Source organism: Ambystoma mexicanum, chromosome 13, assembly GCF_040938575.1.
Source record: "Ambystoma mexicanum isolate Mex_15411 chromosome 13, UKY_AmexF1_1, whole genome shotgun sequence".
Taxonomy (NCBI): domain Eukaryota; kingdom Metazoa; phylum Chordata; class Amphibia; order Caudata; family Ambystomatidae; genus Ambystoma; species Ambystoma mexicanum.
The window spans coordinates 680,168,364-680,185,857 of NC_090938.1; the positions used below are offsets into that span (position 1 = coordinate 680,168,364).

The 17,494-nt window shown below is 46.8% G+C and overlaps 1 long non-coding RNA gene across 1 annotated transcript in view; it reads left to right on the top strand.

Annotated features, from left to right (window-relative positions):
• Nucleotides 1-12,795, top strand: part of LOC138521700 (uncharacterized) — a 72,736-nt gene extending 59,941 nt beyond the window's left edge. Inside the window, exons 2-3 of the long non-coding RNA XR_011283100.1 lie at nt 11,791-11,922; nt 12,086-12,795. This is a non-coding gene — a long non-coding RNA (uncharacterized lncRNA). The remainder of the gene's footprint in view (nt 1-11,790; nt 11,923-12,085) is intronic.
• The last annotated feature ends 4,699 nt before the right edge of the window (nt 12,796-17,494 follow it).

A 17,494-nucleotide genomic window follows, 5' to 3' on the forward strand; every position in this document is an offset into this window, starting at 1 on the left:
AAGATGGGGAATTAGAGATGGGGAGGAGAGAGGAAGAAGAGAAAAAGGGGCAGGGGACATAGGGAAGCAGATATGAGAAGGAAAGATGGCAGGAGAGAGGACGGGGACAGAGGAGATAGGGAAGTAGAGATGGATGGGGAGAAGAGGAGGCAGGATAGAAGTGGCAGGGGAAATAGGGAAGTAGGCATCAGGAGGAGTATAGTTCAGTCTTATTCAAAAGATTTCATACCTTAACAGTAAAAAAACTCATATTGCCTCAAGCTACCTCACTTGTCAATTTTTTAAAATAATAGGGTACTCTTGGATGGATAACATGTCCTTTCTGTTGTAGGTTGTCTAAAGATACCTTGTTCTAAACCGTCTGATAATCCAACACGTCTTTTTTGGGAAGAAGATATATTTAACCAAAGCCCATCTTAAAAAGCGAAAGGATAGCAGATTAAAAAATGGACGATCCTACTTGGGATGTGTGAGCCTAAAGGGTCTTACAAAAGGACCCTTTAGGCTCACCTCCTCTGTTTATATATGATGCGCGGGTGACGTCATAGGCCCCACATATCATATATAAACAGAGGCGCGACGGAGGCAGTCGGAATGCTCCGCTTCCTGACTGCTTCTCTGTTACTGCCGCCTACAGAAATAAGGTAATTTGGATCCCCACACGCTCTATTTACTATTTTTACTTTTGTCACCATGCACTATCTTTACTCCCTTAGGAGTGGGATCCTGACCTTTCATCAATTGAGACTAGGTTGTCTCCACTGTACTGATTATACCTGGGAGATTACCAGCTCCCAGCCCTGGCACCTACTTTCTCTTACTCAGACTTTGGAAGAAGGGTGAGTCCTTCTCTTTTGCTTCTTTTGTAAGACCCTTTAGGCTCACACATCCCAAGTAGGATCGCCCATTTTTTTATCTGCTATCCTTTCGCTTTTTAAGATGAGCTTCGGTTAAATATATCTTCTTCCCAAAAAAGATGTGTTCGATTATCAGACGGTTTAGAACAAGGTATCTTTAGAAAACCTACAACAGAAAGGACATGTTATCCATCCGAGAGTACCCTATGATTTAGAAAAATGAAACATTGTTTTGTTTAAATTAAGCTCTACCTGTAAAAGTGAGGTAGCTTGAGGCAATATGAGTTCTTTTACTGTTAAGGTATGAAATCTTTTGAATAAGACTGAACTATTTTCAATATATGTTTTTTGTAGATGCTTATGATGTTGAAACTGAAGCCCCTGATGAAGAGAGAATGTTATCTCGAAACGAGTTGGGCAACTAAAAAAAATGAATAAATCAGAGAAGACCATCTTTCTCTAAAGAAAACGACTCCTGGAATTTTTCCTTTTTTAAAAAAATGTCTACATATTTGAAATCTGAATCGTAAAGTGACATTTAATTGTATTTTTGACCGACTCTTGAAAAAAGTCTTTTCATTTAATCCATTTAGGCCATTGGCCTGATTGAAAGTGTGCAGGGGACGCAGTTATCCATAATTTGGATTTCTTTTGTTCTTAAACTGTTTACCTTCCACCCATTACTTTATTGGTTTTAGTTTGTCTCCCCATGTGAGAGAGGGTATGCCCAGACGTGGGTCCCATGCTCCCTGCGCTATAGGGAACCAAGCTGCACCTTACTGAAGATGCCCAACAAGGCCAACATATGTCAGGGGTTGCTTGTGTTTCAATGCAGAGGGGGCCTGGCCAAGCAGTTGCGGTAGGGCTGCTCCCATTGGTGGCAGTACCTGACTGATTTGCTTATGGCTGGACCCCTTTTGCAATGGGGCAGACAGGCTAAAAATCAGTGGTGTGGAAGGTGGCCCAGAGCAATGCCACTGGTTCAGATTAATTTGAAACCTTCCACCCATCACTTTATTGTTTTTTGTTTGTCTCCCTATGTGAGAGAGTATGCTCAGATATGGGTCCCTTGCTCGCTGCTCCATAGGGAACCAAGCTACATCTCACTGAGGAGCCCCAACAATGCCGAAACATGTCTGGGGTTGCTCGTGTTTCCGTGCAGATGGAACAAGGCCTAGCAGTTCTGGCGCAGACGGGCTAAAAAACAGTGGTGTGGAAGGTTGCCCAGAGCAATGCCACTGGTTCAGATTAATTCTAAACCTTCCACCCATCACTTTATTAGTTTTATGTGATGAAACAAGACAGGAGAGGTGTGGCAGGAGTAATGGAGGTAGGTAGATAAATGAGGCAGAGGGATGGGGCAGTGGTGAGATAAAGGAGAGATGAGATGAGAGAGATAACGCAGAAGTGGTGGAGGGATGTGGAGAGTTGAGGCAGGAAAGATTGAGACACAAGAAATTAAGGAGGCGACAGTGGCAGAAAGAATGCGGCTGGAGAGATGGGGAGCAATTGAAAGGGGTAGGCGAAAGGGTGAAAGAGAATATGGGGAAAGAGTGTTTAAGACAGTGGGTGAGAAAACAATTGAAAGGGGCAGGAGCAATGGATTGACTTTGTGGGTTGGAGTGCTATATTGGAGGGATGGGGTAGGTGTTGGATGTTGTCGGATATCACATTCCTGAAGGATGAAGAAAGCCTCTCAACCTTCTTTAGTCTACCAAACCTACCTCTCAAACTGAGAGACAGAGTTATAACACTCTCTGCCTCTGTCCTAGCTCTCGGCCACTGCTCGCTGTCATTTGCTTATGGAGACTGGATAGTGCAGTCTCAAATGCCCTGCCTATGTCAGCTCTCACTGAGCACCAGAGATCTGCAACCTTTGGCTCTCCAGTTCTCTTGAACTACAATTCCCATCAGGTCTAGCCAGCCTGTCAATGGTTAAATACCATGGGAGTCATTGTCCAAAACATCATGAGGAGCCACAGGTTGCAGTCCCCTGGTCCATGCTCTCGTACTGTCCTTTATACGGACGTGGCAGTGCGGGCAGATCATGGCCATCGTAAGGAATGTTGGGGTCTGGGGCCTTTGCCTCCCCTCCTCATCGAACCAAAGAAATGAAGGGATCAGAGTCTATGGTGGTGCCCTTTCAATGCAATCCCCACCAATAGCTTGGCATGCTGCCCTCTAGCAATCAGACTATGCATGGGGACCCCGTCCCAGCCCCCGTACCCTCTTTAGACTTGCTGAAATCAGAATAATAAACAAGTGGCATAAAGGGCAACCTCAGCCGTCCAAAACCAGGGTGTACAGCTCACTTTAAGAAGCATTGGCAAAGCCAACAGTTTTGACTTTGGTGTAGGAATGAGTTAGGCATTTGCCAGGCACTGCCATAATGGCACCACCTAGCTTGAAGATGGAAAAATATGGAAAATGGTATGAGTACCTATATAATGGCAATGCCTATCAGTTGCCTCTCTAATAGCTAAACACAAGCCAAAACTGTTGGCAATGCCAATGCTTGTTATTAGCAGACCTTCAATGCAAGGGCATGTGTACTACTTATAAATCATGTCGCCGAAGGAATGCTGGGTAGGATTTGTTTATTGCACCAGTAACACATTTACTACTGAAATGAACTCTCAGAAGGCTTTAAGAAAGAAAACTGGCAGGCCAAAGTTTGATGTTATTGCTTGACAAAACCTAGCTCAAAGAGATCCTAAGAGGGTGTGGTTTGGCTGGGGAGGGGCGGTAGTGGGTGCCAATGCCCATAGTGCTTAGTATAGACATGGGCAGTCAATGCGTGGGTAAATAACCAAACGACACCCATAGGCTGTGTTTGCCTCCTCACATCCCACCTCCCATCTGTCCGTACTCCAAAGCGATAGTTTCAGTTTATAGGTCGCGATTTAGCAGCACTTAGCAGCCAAAACAAAAAATAGCAGTCACAAGGAGGGTGTAGCTTTAGTTGCAGGACACCGATCAGTAGCCGCATGAAAAAGGTACACGCAGCCCAGCATAAGGAAAGGACTCATATTAGCAGAATGTAAAAGTGCTCAAGCATGCAGAATGAATGGAAGAAATGGGCATAAATTATAAGCTACTGGAAAGGAGCATATATCCTAACATAGTCTGAGATTAGAAGAGAGATGGGCCTCATTACAAGTCTGGCGGTCCAGAATTAAGGGTGCCGATAGCAATGTACCGGCACCCTTTCCGAACTGCCAGACTACGAGAATGCCTGCAGGGGCCGGTGCTCCTGGCAGGTCTGACCTGCCGGAAGCACCAGCCCCTGCAGGCATGGTTTTCACAGAAGCAACGGGAGGATACCTCATCTCGGGAGGATAGCTCAGGGGCAATGTGCTTGCCTTTGAAGTAAGATGACACAAAGCACCACAGGTTCGATCCCCGGTTCCATGCTTAGAATCCTCTGGCTATTAAGCGTGTTATAAATAACCTATCATATCATATCATAACGGCACCGTTTGCAATGGTGCTGGTGCGTCTGTCGATTCCTATGGGATGCTACAGGAATGGGGACTTACAATTCCCACCGCCGGAACTTGTAACATCCTGTGGCACCAGGATTTCAGGCAGCGGAAATATTGTTACGAGGTCCGCAGCAACCGGCCAGTAGCACCAGAGGGTTACTGCCGACCTCGCAATGAGGGGTTTTCAAATGATATTAGTCTGGGAAGATACAAATGACTTTATGGTGTGAAATATATTAAGGCCCCTATTAATATACATGAAGCAACACTTTAGCTAGTTAAATCACGAGTGAGACTTTTTAGAAGAGCATAACCTGAGAGCTAAATTAGTCTTAGGGGCTGACAATGCTAACATGTTTTAGAGAATGGCAATTTTGACAGGTTATGTAACTCAAGATTAAATGAGTTGCTCCGGATCACACAGGTTGGTTAAGAGGTGAAGCTGGGATTTGAGCCAAACTACAATTTCTGCAATTGACACATTGGGCCTCATTCCGACTCAGGCGTTAAGGGGTTTACTGCGCCCTAAACGGCACCGACCCTTAACGCCTGATTACAAGGTTCCCTTTGCGGGATGGCTGTTTAACGCCTGCTTTTTGCAGACGTTAAAAGCCATGCGGCAAAGGGACCTTGGCGAAAATTACGGCACCGTTATTTACGGTGCCGTAATTATCGCCTTTCCCCATTCCCATTATTCCCTATGGGGCCAAAATGGGAATGGGGAAGGGGCCATTGGTGAATGGGGAATTACCGCCCCACTCACCTTGGAATGGGGCGGTAATTCATCCATCCACCATGGCGGAATTGCAACCTTAGCGGCATGGACCATGGTGCTAATAGCACCATGGTCCTCCGCCAAGGTTGTAATGAGGCCCATTGTGCCCAGTTCTAATCATGGAGCTGTCAAATGGGAAATTATATCGTACCTCCTATTGCAATGAATATATGTATATTGGCCTACGCCAAGCTGCTTGTAAGCCACTTGTGTAGAAATCCGTGTTGCAAGGTCTTGACCTTAGAATCAATGGAAGCCACCATTTTAGGTCAATCCGCCATTTTAGGTTCGCTCTGTAAAGTCACCCTGTGAGTTAAAATGGTGGACGATGTCATTCCGAAATACAACATGGCCGTCTTGACCTCTGTGTGTAGCTAATATGTAACTTGCCTGCAGGCCACTTGTTGAGGTCGTGAACTGAGACCTTGTCCTTCGTTGACCTGTGTGTAAAGGATTACTCGCGTCAATGAAACTAATCCGCGGGCACATGTTAAGAACAATGTATTCAAATACTGAACTAAGAACACTTGTTTAACTACATTGTATTAATATTTGAGAAGACCTGTATGGGAAATCCCAAAATACACAGTTGCCGTGTGGGCTTGTTGACCTATGTATTAAAGGCAAACTAGTTACATGTGGATATGCGAACTCGGCATGAACCGTAGATCAGTAATGTATTAGAGGACTATTAACCCGAAGTAGGGTTGGACATCGTGTTCGCGAATGGTATAAAAGAGTAACTAATTCTAATGTATAGCGTCTCTCACTGAATACACTGAACCACGCTGGAGTTCGCTGTGTTGCACTGAGGGCTGATAGCTATCTGATTTTGCTTTGTTCTTTGTAAATGATTCAGTATAAATTAAAGATCTTTGTATGTTCCTTTGTAACCCGTGTTCGGTGTATTTCCTTTTGGGGTACTCAGCCTCGATATTTTGATTTTGTTTTCACAGAGCAAGGTGCAGGCATTTGTGAACGTTTGACTTTTATCAACTAATTTAATAGCCTGTTTTGTAGAACTGACTTGGAAAGTACACAAATGACATACCCCAACTTGACAATACTTTAAAACACAACTGTATAGAAGCATGTTTTGCAAAAGGAGAATGATTCTGGCTTAATTTTCTGGCTTAATTTTCTCCATCATCAAGGCAGGTATACAACTATCAATAGATTAATTCATATGATTCTCAAAGATTAATCTCGGTTTTCTATTGTATTTTAAACTTTAAATAAAATACACTCAACACACAGACTTGTTGACTATCGTTTATGATGTATTGTACAGCAATGCAACCCATTTCTTGTGATAAATTAGCACGCCTGAAAATAGTCTTGCCACAGCCCTGTAGGGTTTAGTCAGCTCTCCTGCCTTTGACCCCCTCACTCAAATGCCCTACATGAAAAGAAAGATCGGGCAAGGGGCTAAACGATGGCACCGGTATGTATGAAGGTAGCTCAGTACTATACAGTGAGATAAGATGACTTGCCCAGGATCACTGTATCTTCTGCTGGCAAAGCCAGGATATGAACCTCAATGTTTTGGTTCCACACTCTAAAATGGGACTACCTAATCAACTGTCCAGATTAGCACTGCATGCTCCTTATTGGGGTGGCTGCTAGTTTTTAAATCCCTCGTTTGGAGGAATCAAGCTCTAGTCCTGCATCATACTGTTGCATTGCTACTTTGTATAGCTCGCGCTCCCAGGTGAGGACCATTGTTTTGTAGCCCAGTCGATGTTACTGTCACAAACGTACATATTTGTGACTTTATCAAATTCAGACATAGGAAAGGCTGAGTCTGCTTTGCTGGAATTTGGCCCTGCGATCTGGCATACTAACACAAACATATGTAATGAGTGTTTACCACACTGCGCTATATTCTGAAAAATCACTTCCCTCAAAGTTATCAGAATGCATTTGAACTTTCAGGTTTGCACATGAGCGATATGTTCCTAAAGAGGGTGAAAATGCTACTGTTGTGCTATAGTGAACAGACAAACTGGGGCAGATTCTCAAAAATGAGTGCAAATGAATGAAGCTCAGAGGAGGCACATTTATTATTTGCATTCATTTCAGAAATGCGCAGGTCACCTTATTCTCAAACGTGACTTAAGCATTTCAGGGGTGGCTGAGCAGTAACGCAGCGATGTCTGCCGAGCCCCCTTAAATACATTAGTGTCAGCAGCGTTCTCCTGACACTAATGTATTATAGGCTCCCACCACCCATGTGGGTGCTTACAGCGTATTTCAGAGCGACTTGCCCTTAAAGACCCTGACACTGTGAAGTACAGCAAAACAAAATGATGTTCTATCCCTGTTTAAGGGATAGAGGTGCATGTAGGAGAGCAGTGGTTAACGCTGCTGCTCTCGCACTTCATAAAAACATACATGCATGGTTCAGAAATGAATCTGTCATGCATTAGGCCTTCTCCTGTGCCGGGCCCAAAAGGACGCAATGGAAGGTATTTCATTTTTGCACATTTGAAAGCTCATTTCATCTTATTTGTGCAAATGTGCTAAGGGAGTGGAAAGGGGCATCAGAATGTGCGCATCTAAGTGGCAAACATTGAGAGGCCCTTCGTGGATGGGTGGACCTATTTTGGCGCTAGTGATGAGATCTTATAGCGCATGTCATCACTTGCGCAAAAAAAGGTTTGAGAATAGGTCCCACTGTGTGTTCTACAGTGAAAACAGAAAACTTTACAGTGTTGATTGACCAGGACAGAATTGTATTTGCAATGTACTTATAGCCAAAGTCGGCTTTCAATATACAGCAAACATAACATACATTACAATTCATGAAACACCAATTGCATCAATATAAAATTCCTACAGATAGTTCACATAACATTTCCATGTTCACAATACAAAATGTTACATACCATTAACATCATTACCATTCAATAAAAGCTTCCATAAAGCTTTAGGTTCGTAAAAATTCATAGTATTATCATACGATTTCAAGTGCTTATTTCTAATATAATCAAGGCCAACACATGTAAACATTAGATGTTCTGTAGATTCAATAGCCGCCTACCCGCATAATCTACAAAGACGCTCCTGACAAGGTATCCACAATTTCGTGCCCTTAATCTCCAGTGAAGATACAATATTAAACTGTATTTTAAGATAGTGCCTTACTAGATTACTGTTTTGATAGGCATCGACATATTTGGGAAGCGTTCCACAATGTAACATATATTGAATAAGACTTCCACTGTTAAAGTTGTCACCAATTTCACCATATCAGATCCTCGACCATAATCCTCTATCGGGGAATGTAAATGCTTGCTTGGCTGATTGGTTTGTGGTCAGAGTAGGTAAGACGCCTGATGTAGCTGTCATGTATTGTAGGTTACCAACATCCTACCTAAACATCCAAGCCTTACACTCTCACTTCTCCCCAAAAAAGATTGGAAAACTTGCACTGTAATTGTATCATTGCCGGGTTTTTATCAAATTCACATAGCACATGGCCACTTTGTAAATTACCTCTAAAGGTGTGCTCGAAAGATCAAACTCCAGTCGTATAAATCCCAAGAACACTGTTTTGGGCAGTCTTAAGAAATGAAGCAAGATCTTGCCTTCTTATCTGCCCAGACTTCTGTGCCATAAAGCAGGCACAGTACCATGTTTTCTCTATAAAGGATTAGAACTGTCTTCAGGGAATAACCTCACTGTTTGTCAATAAATGTACCCAGCGCATAAGTTTGTCTCATACTTTTAGCATATGTATATTCCCAATGCATAGACCATCAATCAACAGGCCTAGGTATTTATAACATTTGACCTGCTCAATTGGCGGATAGTTAAGTTTCCATTCAAATGTATACACCACATTCCTCGCTAATGCAAACACCATGGTTTGTGTTTTATCAATGTTGTTATGCAGTCCGTTTTCAGATGCATAATTAAGCCATTAAGTCGCATTTGGAGTCTTTTTGGGGCATGATCCAATAATAAAAAATCATCCTTGTACCCCAACCATCCTATTTTTAGGGCCCCAAATTTGGCTGGGCATGCAGTTGCAATAGCTAAAGCTTTGCCTAACTCAGCAAGGTACAAATTAAAGAAGGTCAGGGCCAAAATACAGCCCTGCTTAACCCATCTCTTAGAAGATATCCATTAGGTAATTCGTCCTTGTCCATCTAGCCGAATTCTCACCCTGGTATTAGAGTATAACTGAATGATTATCAACAACAGGCCGTTGGGAATTTTCCATGGCACCAGTTTCTGCCACTGCAGTCGATGAAAGCAGTATACAAGCGACGTCTCTGCCGCCAGGCGTATTCCACAACCGACACCAGTGAAACCGAATTGTGAACCATGCCGGTTTGCCCCCGAAAGGCCGTATTGTTAGGCAGCAGAATTTTTCTAGCATTGATTCATTGTTTTCATGTAACCGCACTGTAGCGGACAGTTTGGCAGGTAGTTGTGAACAGCATTCAGGCAGCAGGTCTAGAGCTTCAGCAGGGCACCAAAAAACATCCTGGCATGTTTTGCAAAATATGTACACAGACTCCTCTGAATGAGACAGTCATGTGGGCACTCCCCACCAAGATGGGGGCACTGGCATATGCCCCTTTTGCGCTCCCATAGAGACGTCTCTGGGACAGATATCCTCTGTTTGGCACAGTTCTCAACCTCTGCTCTCCCGGTGTCCCTTTTGGGGGTGAGGGAGCGTAGGAACACAACCCTTCTGATATGAACTGTCAGCCTCTCCTCCCTCTCTCGCTGTCACTTATGTCAGATGGCACAGTGCAGTCACAAATCGCCTGCCTGTCACAGTTCTCAGCCTCTGCTCTCTCTGTTCCTTGCCGAGATGGGTAGAGGCGGCAGAGCCAGAGAATCGGAGATGGGTAGAGGCGGCAGAGCCAGAGAGTTAGAGATGGGTAGAGGCGGCAGAGCCAGAGAATCGGAGATGGGTAGAGGCGGCATAGCCAGAGAATTGGAGATGGGTAGAGGCGGCATAGCCAGAGAATTGGAGATGGGTGGAGGCGGCAGAGCCAGACAATCAGAGATGGGTGGAGGCGGCAGAGCCAGAGAATCAGAGATGAGTAGAGGTGGCAGAGCCAGAGAATCAGAGATGGGTAGAGGCGGCAGGGCCAGAGAATTCACGGGTAGAGCTGAGCTAAGGTCTCTGACTAGGCTCCAAGATACTCGAGCCAAGCAGGCAAAGGGTGCATACCTGCTCTCCTGTCTCCCCAGGCTCTGTACTAAGCCATGCTGGTACAGGTAGACCTATCATAAGCATCAAGAACTACTCTCAGTGGTTGCATGTGTTTTTAACGAGGTCGCTTTCCTCTGCTTCCGCTTTTCTTCTTCTTTTTAGCTTCTTTTTAGCTTTTTTCATCTTTTTTGTCTGTGGCTCACAGTACTTTACTGAGCTTCCATCATGCGCTTTCGAGACGCTTTAACATCAGGCTCGGATGCACATATAGCATGGCTAACATGTGCAGTGTTTCTGATAGTGTATATCCATCAAGGACAATGTTTGTGGCTGAACTGTATTGTCATTGACATGTTTCCGTATAATATGGGTATAGCTAACTGGTTCACACACCCCCCATGATTGTGGAAGTCTGTGTTTGTAAAGGCAACACTTGCATTTGTAAATGTGGATTGTGTACACATGCTTCATTTACTTGTATGTAAGATGTTCTCTAGGCTGGACAGTATAGACGTTTGTCTTAAAACGCCCACACGCACATTGTCGCCAGTGTCATCTCTCCTCATTGTATCTGCATTTTTCCAAAGAAAATTCTTGAATGGGAACAGCCCCTCCTGGCCTAGTTCAAAAAGCCTAGACCACCATCCCAAACATTTCCCAATGACAGTAGTTTGGAACTCACCCAGCTTAGTGTAATTCTGGACATTGGCTCGCGCCACATCCGGATAGAGCTGAGGGGAACATCAGGCTCGGATACACATAGAGCATGGCTAACCTGAACAGTGCTTTTGATGCCGGTGCCATATGTTTGACTTTTCGACCCGAGCCGTCTGCTCGAGGCCGGGCTTCTCACGTGGCAAGGGTCGTGCAACTTGGTTGCTTTTCGTTGTGCGCAGGCGCAGGGAGTGTAGTGGCTTATCAATAGGAACTTCACTTACTCTGTCCCATAGCCACTAACCCCCTGTGCATGCGCAGCGCCAGCCCTGTTCTATTGGCTGACGCACCCACTGCTCCTCAGCACAGGCGCACTTCTTCATATTCTAGCCTAGCGTCCTTGCCGGCTGGACGCATTTTCGCGGCAGCGAGCAGTTCTATAGGCAGCCAGATCCACGGCCCTATGCAAGTAAGTTGCTTTCCTCTAGGGGCCCATTCTGGCCAGCCTCTTTAATATACCGGTGGTCAATTTTTGGTCCGCTGGCAGCATGCTAAATATAGCGTTTCGTCTTCTTTTTAGACACACCTCTCAATAAAAGTGTTTTGGGCTCTTTGTTCGCCCCTCCAGACACACGGACCCCTCTATGCTCAAGTCCCACGCCTATCCGCCCCCAACTGAGCTGGTGTACCATAGGTATGTGGAATTTTTTGACACTATCAAATATCGATGCCCAGTGCACCTGCATTTTAGTGGTCCTGCAATAGTACTGTGCATACTTCTTTTGCCTGTTGTGCCCATCTTCACGGCATGCTACTGACACAGCCCTGTTTTGGACATTACAGGATACAAATAACTACTATCTTCAACACCTTAACAAGGGACATCATACACTGCGAGACTGGATCCCTTTCCACATGATCCAGTTCAAGCTTTGTCCTTCACTCCATTCTCTCCTTAGCCCGGATACTTCCAAGGTCAGTTGTTTTAATCCCTTCTTTTAGACCAGAATGCACCTTTATATGTGCATTCTATGGCCGCTCGTTTTAACTGTTACCTAGATTGCTCTAGCTACGGTTACACCCTCCCATGCTTGTATTTTATCTAAATTCCATCCCCTTTCTTTACACATTATTGCAGGCCTCCACCATCCTTCTGGCCCAGAAGAAGGCCGTTACCTCTAAGGCCGAAACGTCACTGTAGCAGGCTTCTGCCTGCCTCCAGTTAAACATCAGGGATTTTTTTCTGTTCCCGACGTTGACCAAGGATTGGCCACCATTACATTGATGTGCAAAGACCTCAACACAAAACATTAAAACTTGACTGGCTTAAATTAAACTGCATAAAGCCAGACTGAGCATTTTCTAAATTATGCCACCTTTTACGTTAAGTGTGGTTGTTTTGCTCTTTTGCTTATTTGTTGTTTTTTACTTCCCCTGACCCTAATGTCATGTAAATAACGGTGCCCACAAATACACAATACATTCTATTTGTTGTGAGTATTTTCATGATTGGGTCAATGAGTACATACTCTGATTGTACTAGATAATATTGTAGCTCTGTTAGTAAATTACAGGAGCAATGTCAATATGTAGACTCTTGTTGGAGAAAAAAAGTTATGCTTGATGTACTAGGAACTAATTCTTCTCTGCAGACAGGTTCATGCACAAGAGCTATCTTTTCAACCAAAATGTAAATGCTGACTATAGTTCTTAACATAGAACCTCTGTTTTTCTTTCACATGGACAATCCTAGTGTTTAAAATTGTCTATCATTGTGTCGCTTTATACACCATGGCAAAATGTAACATAATAAGTCTGCTTTGCCTAAAGATGTGAATATGTTTTTCTTTTTTATCACAGGTAAATAAACACATGTTCCCTGATTAATAAGGGCACATAAAGAATGATTTAATCTGCTTTGTTACTTATAGATAAATGCGAGTTCATGTTTCAGTGCTTGCAGGTTTGGAATAGGGTGATTACTTTTAAACACCACTACAGTTCCTTCGAAATACAACATTCTACATTTTAAGAATGGTTTAACTTTGAACGGCGGTAACCTCCCCCCTTGTTATACCGCTTTCCTCGTTTGCACATTAATCATGCAATTTTCCCTGTGGTCGTTTTGGTTGCTTTTCTTTTTTTTCAATAGGGGTTTCCCCCCATCCCTCCATCTAACCCACCATCTCACCCTGGCCCTAGCCCCATCCTTCCGCACATCTGACCTGATCAGTGTTAATGCTTTGGGGGCATCCATAAGGACCGGCTGAGCTGGGAAGGACATTTTCTGCGACAAGGGTCAAGGAGCTGGGCAGAACATGGGTCCTGGGTTTAGCTGAGCAGCAAAGCAGCAAAGCAAAAACGGTGGGGTGTTCCCTCTGCTCAAACTGCGATGACAGTGGATGGACATGTTCAGTTTCGGGAAATGACATTGGGCAGGACAGGGAAATCGAAAATGACCAAATGAGGACCAGCATTCTCCTGCATGGTACCAAGCTGTGGGTCACTGGCGTCGAAATCACCCTGAGGCCTGAAAGTCTCCTGGCACAAGATATTGGAATATTCCTTCAAAGGGCCGGGAAGATCTCATAAGAGGGTTGACCTATTTCCAGAATTGGGGGATTGGAATGGCTCTCCACTAAGAATCTGTCTGATGACAGCTTCCCAAACCCCAAGGAGAGAGATGATCTTGCCTTGCTAGAGTCCTGGCGTTTCCCTGCTTGTAGGCCAGAGACGATCTTGCCTTGCTAGAGCCCTGGCGTTTCCCTGCTTGTAGGCCAGAGACGATCTTGCCTTGCTAGAGCCCTGGCGTTTCCCTGCTTGCTGGCCAGAGACGATCTTGCCTTGCTAGAGTCCTGGCGTTTCCCTGCTTGCGGGCCAGAGACGATCTTGCCTGTGCTAGAGTCCTGGCGTTTCCCTGCTTGTAGGCCAGAGACGATCTTGCCTTGTTAGAGGCGTGGCGTTTCCCCACTTGCGGGCCTGAACAAAGCAATTGGAAGCTACCTTTCTTTTGTGCAAGGTCTACATTCTACTGAGGAGTAAGTAGCCAAGCTTTGGGTTCAGTCTCTCCCCAGCACAGGTAGAAAGAATCCCTGCTATGGGGTGGTCGCCCTATGAGAGATCCTGCCAGAAGCAAATAACATCTTCAGCCAGGAGGAAGCGTTGCAGGACTTGCCAGATCAAACAAGGAGTTCCAAGGAGACCTCACGCTCCTAGTTGCACAAACCTGTAACTGTGTTCACCTACACACGAGATTTAAAGATGTTGCCCAAGATACTTCTCTTAGTGGTTCCATGCTCAGTGGGCTTGATTAAGAGTAAGGCGGTGGAGGGAAAAATGGCAGTAAAATGGTGGTATTTCTGTTTCTTGGTAACAGTAACAGCGAATAAATAAGTGTAGGCCTGTGATAGCACAGGACAGTGGGTGCCCAACGCAAGTGCTGGGAGTGGGCGGAGGCTGAAGGCAATTGGGGGTGGGAGTCCAAGACCCAGGTGAACACATAAGGGCCCTGGTCACCAAGCTCAGTGACTGTGGGGATTGGCAAAGGAGGGAGAGGCGGAAGGAGGAAGTGAAAAGGAAAGTATTCAGAAGTTTCTGAAATTTCAGGAGATCCGGCTCAAGACGAAGAGGAAGGGGGAGGCTGTTCCATAGGACTGAGCCAGCCGGCATACATGTTATGATCCTGTCATCCTGGTAAATTCATCCCACTATGTCCCCCACCCTCCCTGGGAGAGAGGCAGGGCTGTCACATCCTTGCCTCCCACAGCTCTCTACCTCTGGCCCCTCTGTTCTCCAGAAGTAGAGAAACATAGACAGAGCTGTCACACAGGGTTGGAAGGATAGCTCTGGGGCAACGCGCTCGCCTTGGAAGCAAGACTATGTGTAGCAACGCAGGTTCAATCCCCGGGCTGCGGTTGGAAACCACTGGGTATTACGTGCGTTATAAATGACCAATTACTAATACACTCAGTATCACCCCATCAGTGCGCATCCAATCACTGCGCATTCCAAAATGTCGGGGGATGGGTTAAGTCAATAATAGATATGGGAGAGTATGGGGGGACTGCAGAGGTCTCCCCTGCATATATATGCAGTGAAATGAGGTAAAACAAGCAAAAAATAATTCTACATTTTGGGATGCGCAGTAAAAACTCCATGCATCTCTCTATAAATCTCTCCATCCGAAGCTCATCAAGGCTATCACATTACATGTGTCTCCTAGGATGTCACATCCCTGGTGCTGGCGTTTTCTTCGGGTATCCCACCGCTTGCACTTGCACTCTCCTAGCAGACGTGTTATCTGCACTTGAGCCTCTCTTGCCAAACGCTCTGTTAGAGTGAAGACCCCAGAGAATTGCCGAGTAGAGCTGAGCCAGAGCCATGGCTCTAGCTTGACTCTTAGATCCAAACAGGAGCCGAACTGGCAAGACGCCATATCCGGCTTCCTGCTTCCCCACAGCCAAGACCCCTCCCCCCCCCCCCAGGCGTGCTGCCTACCCTCCCAACTCCCCAGGGCACTAGAACCCAGCCTCCTCATCCCTGACTCCCAGCCCCCACACAAGATCGCTACCTAGTGTCCTGCCTCCCCAACCCACGAGCCTGCCACCTTACCTGGTGCCCTGCCAGCCCACCCGCAGCACAAGACGAGACTAGGTGTTCTGCCTCCCACAAATGTCCTACGTCAGACAAGACCCGTATGTGATTACCTGCCTCCCCCACGCCCCAACACCACAAGACCCCCACCTGGCACCATATCTCTACACCCCTGACCCCACCCACACCAGACCCCTTCATAGCATCCTATCTCTACACAACGGAACCCCACCCACACCAGACCCCTACCTGGCATCCTATCTCTTCATATCTGACCCCACCATACAAGACCCCTACCTGGCACCCAATCCCTACACCCCTGACCCCACCCACACCAGCCCACTACCTAGCACTCTCCCTGACCCCACCCACACCAGACCCCTACCTGGCATCCTATCTCTACACCCCTGACCCCACCCACACCAGCCCCCTACCTAGCACTCTCCCTGACCCCACCCACACCAGACCCCTACCTAGCACTCTCCCTGACCCCACCCACACCAGACCCCTACCTGGCATCCTATCTCAACACCCCTGACCCTATCTCAACACCTCTGACCCCAACCACACAAGTCCCCTCTCTGGCACCCTACCTCTACACATCTGACCCCGCACCCACACCAGGAACCCTGCCTTGCATCCTATCTCTACACCCCTCACACGACCGACACCAGACCCCTACCTAGCACTCTATCTCTACACCCTGATCCCACCCACACCAGACACCTACCTAGCACTCTATCTCCACACCCCTGACCTCACCCACACCAGACACCTACCTAACACTCTCCTTGACCCCACCCACACCAGACTCCTACCTGGCATCCTATCTCTACACCCCTGACCCTATCTCTACAACCCTGAACACACCCACACCAGACCCCTACCTGGCATCTTATCTCTAAACCTCTGACCCCACCCACACCAGACACCTACCTAGCACTCTATCTCTACACCCCTGACCCCATCCACACCAGACACCTACCTAACACTCTCCTTGACCCCACCCACACCAGACCCCTACCTAGCATCCTAACTCTACACCCCTGACCCCACCCACACCAGACACCTACCTAGCACTCTATCTCTACACCCCTGACCCCACCCACACCAGACCCCTACCTAGCACTCTAACCCTACACCCCTGACCCCACCCACACCAGACCCCTACCTGGCATCCTATCTCTACACCCTGACCCCACCCACACCAGACACCTAGCTGGCATCCTATCTCTACACCTCTGACCCCACCCACACCAGACCCCTACCTGGCATCCTATCTCTACACCCTGACCCTATTCCTACACCCCTGACCCCACCCACACCAGACCCCTACCTGGCATCCTATCTCTACACCCCTGACCCTATCTCTACACCCCTGACCCTACCCACACCAGACCCCTACCTGGCATCCTATCCCTACACCCCTGATCCCACCCACACCAGACACTTACCTGGCATCCTATCTCTACACCTCTGACCCCACCCACACCAGACCCCTACCTGGCATCCTATCTCTACACCCTGACCCTATTCCTACACCCCTGACCCCACCCACACCAGACCCCTAGCTGGCATCCTATCTCTACACCCCTGACCCTATCTCTAAACCCCTGACCCTACCCACACCAGACCCCTACCTGGCATCCTATCCCTACACCCCTGATCCCACCCACACCAGACACCTACCTGGCATCCTATCTCTACACCCTGACCCCACCCACCCCAGACACCTACCTGGCATCCTATCTCTACACCTCTGAACCCACCCACTCCAGACACCTACCTGGCATCCTATCTCTACACCTCTGAACCCACCCACTCCAGACACCTACCTGGCATCCTATCTCTACACCTCTGAACCCACCCACTCCAGACCCCTACCTGGCATCCTATCCCTACACCCCTGACCCCACCCACACCAGCCCCCTACCTGGCATCCTATCTCTACACC